We start from the raw sequence: 8,100 nt of genomic DNA on the forward strand, positions 1-8,100 counted from the left end.
AGTTCAAAAGAGCATTATTTCAGCTCCCCTTTAACGTATGTATTCTCATACATGTTCAAATTTCTCTTCCATCAAAGGCTCTGTGAAGATATCTACTAATTGGTCTTCCCATAATTCAACTGCATCACACCAATATTAGAAAACCAAGATTTTTCACCTCTTTTTACTTATTATATCCAACGCATTAGCTGTGAGCAAAGAAAATTATACCCCAATTATTAGGGTTTGAAACCCTAGGTTTTGTCTTATCCCAACCAAAAGTAGGGGTATGATATGCTAATCAAGTCATATCTCTATGGTTGTTGAGCCACTCGGTAGTTGACAAGGCATGAGATTAGAACTGTGAGAGTACCCCCCACTTCCCGAGAGAAGATGATTGTTTTAACCTTGAATAAATTGAGGGGTGCACCTATCAAAATGAAAGACAAAGAAGATACATTTATCTATGATTCGTAAAGATTTACTTTTTACCCAGTTGCCTTTTCTGAAGTAAAACTGCAAAAGCAAGTGCACATGCCTGTTGATGGCCTCCAAGTGACAAGTGTTATCACTCTCTCTCTCTTCAAGGTTTTGGATCTCTCAACCTTCAGCTTATTTTCACTAATCCCAGTTATGATGATGGTTTTCTTCAATCCCTAGATATTATCCCATAACCTTGGTGAATAAACTATATCCAAACCCTTGAAATAAGGCATCCGTAACTACAACTTCACTGCTCTCCATTTTTTCCAACCTTCCTCTCTCGAGCCTTCATCTACCCTTCATCCTCAAAACCCACTTCTCAGAATCACGATGTTAAAATAAAAAACCACCATTCCAGAATCTCCACATCAAATGTCAAAACCCTAGAAAGAGGGCAATATACACCCCTCCTCTCCTAGAAGCCTGCTCACTCTAGGGTTTTTTTCGCCCCCATCCTCTATTTCCTGGTCATCTGGGTTTTTCGTTAATTTTTCAAAATCTACTTTTCAAAACAAAAAATCTTTGAAATCTGGGTATTTGTTCCTCTTCAATTTTTCGATGATATGGGTTTTGTTCTTTTTGTTCTTCTTAGGTTCTTGATAAATCTATTTCTTTATTGTAGCCTTTACTCTCTCTTTTTTGGCTATTCAGGGAGTCGAGGAAAGACCAGAAGAGTCACCATGATCAAGAAAGCGAAAATCGAGTCCACTTTATTTCTCCATCTCTTGGCAGATCAGAATTATCCTGGAAGAACTTGGAATAATATTCACTGCTTAGGTAATTTAGTCTCATTTTTTTCTCACTTTGAGTTATTTCTTGAATCATCTGAAATTGTTAAGCCTCGTTTTTCCTTCTTTCAAATTCTACCTTCAGCTTGGATTGGTTAGATAACCTGTTAGGAAATTGTAGGATGTTTATTACACGCCTAAGATGGGGTTAAGCCCTTTTCTCTTTTTTGTTCTTTTTTTTTAATCAGGAAAGGAATTCAGTTAATGTTTATCAGATGAAGAAATTGAGATTATGTGAGAAGTTTCATTTAAGAATGGTGGAAAATTTAGTTAGAAAGACACAAATGTTCCACTCTACCTTCTGGAATACAGGACTTATATAGCTTGAACTATTTTCAGGGATTATCCTCAGATAGTATTTTCAGTATGAACTTGCCCAAGCCTTGATTTTATGGGGATATTTTTAGGGCAGGTCGGCAAAACCTAGGTTTAGGACTCAATGCATAACACTAGTTTAAGGACTTTTTTTCCATTAAAAAATTGATCGAAAGGGAGTAGATGACTGTTTGGGATCAGCTGGAGTGACGTCGGGAGTGCATCAACATATCCAAATGAATGTTGTGTCAGTTATATGATTTTCGGGTAAAGATTTCGTTGACCGACGGATCAACATCTCCAAATGAATGTTGCACCAGTTAGATGATTTTCAGCTAAAGATTTTGTTGAGAAAATCCACCAGGCAAATCCATTCCGATTGTCGAGAAATAGACAGAAAAGGAGAAATAAATACAAGCCACAAGATGAACAGCAAGTTTTTATATGGTCTGGCAAGATGCCTAGCTCCACGGGTGAAAACATGATTTTCCACTACGAGAAAACAATATACAAGGATTACAATGAAGTCAACACACAAACCTGAGAACCTGCAACCCTTGCATTTTCAACCAAAGACCGAACACGAGAAAACCCAAGATAAACCCCGAGAAGAAACTCTCTCTCTCTCTCTCTCTCTCTCTCTCTCTCTCTCTCTCTCTCTCTCTCTCTCTCGCCACCACAAAAAATCCCTCCCCGCCAAGAGAATAATGCCTATCTCCTGCCTTTTTATATCTTAGGTTTTCCAAAACCTTAAAAACACACTTTCACGTTTTGTCTTCCCACCATAATTAGAAAACGTAATTATATTAGGTGACTAGTGGCGGTGGGAAACAAGGCAACTTTACAACAATCTCCACCTTGCCTTGTTTGTAAGTCACCTAAAGATTTTTCGTCGATGTCGCTACAAACCACTGTTGGCCTCCTGAAGAACCAACTACACACCATCGAATCACCTTAGTTCAGACTCCATTCAATTCGATCAATACGACCAATGCACATGTGTAGTTGCCAACCCGTTGACTCACCTAATCAACCCTAGAGACGGATCTCAATGCGTCCTCACCAATGCAGGAAATGTCACCTCGTCATCGTCTGTAACCGAGAAATTTGTCTCTATACCAACTGCTAAAGAGACCTTATGCGTGCACACACCACTCCATTTTCAACCAGCGATAGAGATCTTAGGAACACTAGTCACCGTATTCCTGACCAGATGATAGCATCTAAACTCGGTATCCATCATCTTCTCCGACTTTCCATCTTTTGCAATCAATGCCTTAGCCAGGTCCTGTTGAACAAGGATGTCTTTTACCCTCATCTGTCATAGGGTGAAGCGAACATTTCTGATAAACCTGTCAATTTTAACTTGGCAAATTTGCAGTCATCTCAGATCACCCCCGTTGCGAAGCTCCACCTCGAATGAGGATCTCTTCAACAATCTTTCTACCTTTGACTAACACTCTAACTGTGATCTAATAATGACACCCACAATCGCTCCAACTGCAACCAACGACGATCACTCCAACTTGAGCTTTGATACCACTTGCTGAGAGAATATGTCGGGCAAGTCAGATTTGATCATCTATAAATAAATAGAAACGGGTAAATAAAAACAAGCCACAAGATGAACATCGAGTTTTTATGTCATTTGGCCAAGATGCCTACCTCCACGTGCATGAACACGATCTTCCACATCAAGACAACACACATCAAGTGGGGAGGAAATCAAACATTTTCAACGCCGCCCTAGAGGCTCTCTCCCTCGCTGGCTGATCCGCATCACCGTTCGCCGATCTTCTTACGTGATGGAAAGAGATGGAAGATCCCTCGACTCAACCCATAATCTCATCAATCCATTGTGCAAACCACCTAAGGATAAGGGAGACTCACATTCAACCATTTCATAACATTAAGTAAATCCCCTTCGACAATAACTTGATCAAGGATGTTATTATCAATCACCTTATTCCTTGATGAACGACTCTTATCTCCACCTCATTGTAGTCTACAATCCCAAGGGGGCCTGAGAACGCCTAGCTTGTTCTGCCTTCATGGTTATGAAGAAGACCACCTACTCCCGTCGGCCCCAGATTCCCAATGCTAGAGTCATCGAAGTTCAGCATAAAGTATCCCTCCATAGGCGGGTCCCATAACCGAGCAACGGTCTTCCTCTGCTCCCCGTTAAGTAAACTTCAGTCCATCCCCATCATAAATTATCTGCTGAGACGAATCTGAAGCTGGGTATAGCCCTAACCCATGCAATGTTCAGTGCAATCACCTTAATATATAGTTATTGAAGAGTTTTTACTAAACTCCTAAAAACTCTGGGGTTTCTCTATCTCCATAGATCCCAAACAGTAGTAAGCAATGATACATTTTATAAACTTTTACCTCGTTTTTGCCAAGGACTAAATGACCAATTTTCCAAGAGCTCAGTAAGCTTGGATGGAAACATCCGTGCTAGTCCAAATCTAAATAGAATTTTGCTCCATACATACCTGGTTTTTCTGCAATGAAGCAACCATATGATTTATTGTTTCTCCCGCCACCACACATACTACACGATGATCAATAATCAACTTGTGCCGATTATGTAGATGATTCAACTATTCCACGAGATTTTATCAAAAACTGCGGTCCAAACAAAGGCACATACCCTTTGTACCCTTCGAGGGGCCGGTATACTCCACACTCTTGCCACTAGCATGGATTAGGAATAAAATTTGGGTGTCACATCAATTTAATCCTTCCAAACCCACTTTTCCTTAAATCCAAGAAAAGCATGTAAAGGGCCTTTATGGGCTAGGATTTCATTTGGGTTTCTTTATCAATCGTTTGCCTAGTGGGAGAAGTGGGGCAAGAGTTGGTGATCTTATAGTGGAAAGGAAGGTGTCAGGGGAACAGGTGACAAAATTGCAATGTTAGGATCTTGAAGTCGACAACTTGACAACCTCCTACATATGGAAAAAAAAATGACTCAACAACCCCGAAAAGGATGGACAAGAGCATGATTGGATTTTCATGAAGGTTTTCATTACAACCACTACGTACGGAAAAATAATGACTCAAGTCACTCAACAACCTCATAAAGGATGGAAAAGAACATGATTGGATTTTCATGAAAGTTTCCCTAGAAAAGCTGCACCTTCTACTCATCTGTGATGGAAAATTACATAGCTCAAATTTTCTTGTCAACCGATAAGGACTACCACATAAAAACAGGAAGTGAGTGGGAGATGGCTGGAAATTTGGGCCAGAGTGAAATTAGGATAGTTGTGCATCATCTTTCAGTAGGAGGAATGCAACTAGATGTATCCTTAAGTTTCTTTCCTACCCTATAAACTAGTGGATTCTATCAAATTTATCGCCTGAACTCAAACGAGAGCAAAAAATACTAAATTCATCACCTGAACTCACGCGAATTAAAATGTGATCTTACTCAAAATCACTCAAGGAAACTGTATTTTTCCTGAATTATCTTGCCTGTTGGGATCTATTATAAAATTACTCCCAGTTCTACACTCAAATCCATGAAATTCAAGTCCAAACATAAAATCTTTAGCAATATGCAATAGAACACTCGGTTTCTCTACAGTCACATGATTATAACACTTTTCTTGACCATGAAGCTTGGGATTTTGGGATGATAATTAGTCCTCAAAAAAAAAAAAAGATTCCTACAGATCATTGAAGTGATTTTCCACTACCCTGGACAGATTTCTAGGAGAAAGCGTGGTGAATTTCATGAATCGCAGTTCTTTCTAAGAACAAAAATGGAAGAAATGGTTAGATGGCAGAGACAGCTATGCACAGAGGAAGAAGATAACAAACAGTATCTAAGAATTTCCTATATTGTACGCACTTTTGAGATGAAAAAAGCAAGCATCGCATTTTCTGTCCACGTGGGCCAACAAGGGAAGTGAACTTGCAAATAAAAACCAAGCAGAAGCAAGGAAAAATACTATTCAATGAAAATTTTTCGATCTTTCCGTCAATTTTTCCTTCTGGGGAGACAACTACGACTCTTAAGGTATTATAAGTCCCCTACATACCATGAGGTGGAGTTTCTTTCTCTTTCACAGTCAAATAAAAGAAATCCTTGTCACCTTCAATCAAATTAAATCGGCAAGAAAAACAAGCATGAGGAGATTCTTGGAATTTATTCAAATGTGTGACTTGGTAGATCTTTAGAGGGTGCACAGTTTACTTGATTAAATAATCAATCAAATTGAATTCTAAGTAGGATTGATAGAAAACTTTTTTCAAAAGATTGGAGATCTAGTACCCACACAGTACAACAGGAGCTTCCTAGGCAAACATCAGATCACCATCCTATTTGACAAAAAAAAGAAGTAAAAGAATGGTGGTAGGAGTTTTAGATTCAAGAATGGAAAGGTTGTATGTTTTATGGGAAGTTGAAATTACTCAGAAGAAATACAAGGAATGGAAAAAAGCTTAAATGAAATTTGTAAAAATAGAAAGGAGGAATTCCTCCCCAACTAGTTTGGGACAAAGGCTTAGTTGAGTTGAGTTGAGAAATGAGGAATTCTTGAAGAAAATTGAAAGAGTTGTCCTTATTGAGGAAGAATAAGCTATTGGTGAGAACCAAGGGGAAGAGAGAAAGAATCTAATGTTGACTATGAGTAAATATATTGAGAAGGGAAGAGATTAGTTGGAGACAAGAACATTATGGCTAAAAGAAGGCCCACCTCGGTCCCCTTCCTTTTTAATGAATTCATCTTGCCATTTCAAAAAAAATAAAATTAATAGCTTCTTTCATGGATTGGATTGTGGCATGAGGAGAAATGTCATCTATTGCAGTTTTAGGGTGGAGGAGGTCAATGAAGATGAGGGAATTATGCAAAATTGGTAGAATTATGAAAATTGGTACAATCTTTCTCTAAATTGAGTTTTAATGAATGTGAATGGAGTCCCAAAATTGATGAAATGGAGTTTATAATGTTTAACCCCAATCCAAGTAGATGGCTGGAAAGAATTTTAGGAAGAAGTGAGGATGGCTACTTTTGCCATGAAAAGAGATAAAGATCTAGGCTTAGACGGATTTCCTATGGTGTTCTATCGAGTATTTTAGGATGATATCTAAGTAGACCTCCTTAAATTTCTAAATAAAATCCATGAGATAGAAAGAATGGGAAATAAGAACAAAACTTTTATCACCCGAATCCCCAAGAAGGAAGGAGCTATAATATTAATAGACTTCAAGACAATAAGTTTGATTCATAGGGCTTACAAGATATTGGCGAAAGTGCTCACTAATAGACTCAAAGTGGTTACATAGGTGGGTCATTTCATCATTTCAAGGAGCTTTTGTAATGGAAAAATAAATTCTTGTTGTCATACTTACTACAAATGAATTTGAGTCAAGGAAAAGAGGAAAATGGAGGGATAATGTGCAATATTGGTAGAAAGTATGGATTTGTTTTTGGATCAGATTCAAGGAAAAAATGAGATTTTGATGAGATCTACTACTAGAATTTGTTTATCCATAGACAAACTTATATTTTTTATTTAATTAATTAGTATCTAAGTGACCATGAATAAACAAATATTTGTGACAGATCACTTAAGTTCTCCCAAAGTGGGAAGGACTTGACTCTGACAAGTAGAATTCTGCAGCATTCTGTATCATATCCTCACAAAGTGCACCGCATCCTACCAAGAACACTCGAGCAGATGACGTCACCGCCAACTAACGAGTTACCTCTAGTAAAATTCATGGTAGACCTCTATCGAATGGACATATATATATCATAAAATCCAGCAGGTGACGAATCTAGGATTGCATTCTCTAGCAAGTCTCCAAGGTACGGACGATGACTAAATTCAATCAAGGTCCCTCACACTAGAAAAGCTCTCTCCAAAACTGATTCGCAGTCACTTCGATCCATTCAAAAAAGCAATCACCTCGATCCCCTTCATAGTCAGTCACAGGCTCTCTAGCGTCTCTCGATACATCACCCCTATATATTAGATGAGGAGGTCGGCATCGGCAATGCATTTCTCAGATTAAATACAGTGGTACAATCTTGGAGGTGTGCAATGGGAATGTCGCAAATGGTATCAAAAGGATGTATCATAGAACTATAGGAAGTAAACTTTGTCATGAATAATATGAAGTTTCATTGATGATATTCTTCACCAACTAAGTACTGTCACAAACACCCTAAGCTGTGACTGATCATTTTTGTTTGTTCATCTTATTCGTAGTATGTGTTGTGAGTAATCTCGCGAAGGCGAGCAAGATGAAGTTGTATTTGATGGGGATTGTGTGGGGATAATTTGTGTGATCCGATACAGGGTAAGTAAATTCATCAAAAGTCAAACTTCCAACACTGTCATATAAGATAACCAGAGATTTGAGTCTAACGTTGTCTTTGTTGAGAGGTTCTCCTATGTATGTTACTAATATCTAAGTTTTATTAATTAGACAAATTTTTTTTTCCTTTGGGGATTATGGTGTGAAACATGATTTGGGTGAATTTAATTTCTTTAATGGTTGAACTGTTAAGGTTAG

The 8,100-nt window shown here is 38.2% G+C and overlaps 1 long non-coding RNA gene across 2 annotated transcripts; it reads left to right on the forward strand.

Annotated features, from left to right (window-relative positions):
* Positions 1-573: 573 nt before the first annotated feature.
* LOC143877780 (uncharacterized) lies at positions 574-1,474 on the forward strand. 2 transcript variants are annotated; one of them, XR_013250776.1, is made up of 2 exons: positions 574-995; positions 1,114-1,474. It is a non-coding gene; the product is annotated as an uncharacterized LOC143877780 (long non-coding RNA). The 2 variants fall into 2 exon arrangements; XR_013250777.1 differs by having other exon boundaries at positions 574-899.
* The last annotated feature ends 6,626 nt before the right edge of the window (positions 1,475-8,100 follow it).

Source organism: Tasmannia lanceolata, unplaced genomic scaffold (assembly GCF_043159265.1).
Source record: "Tasmannia lanceolata isolate RefF3 unplaced genomic scaffold, GAP_Taslan_0.1 ptg000005l, whole genome shotgun sequence".
NCBI classification, from domain to species: Eukaryota; Viridiplantae; Streptophyta; class Magnoliopsida; order Canellales; family Winteraceae; genus Tasmannia; species Tasmannia lanceolata.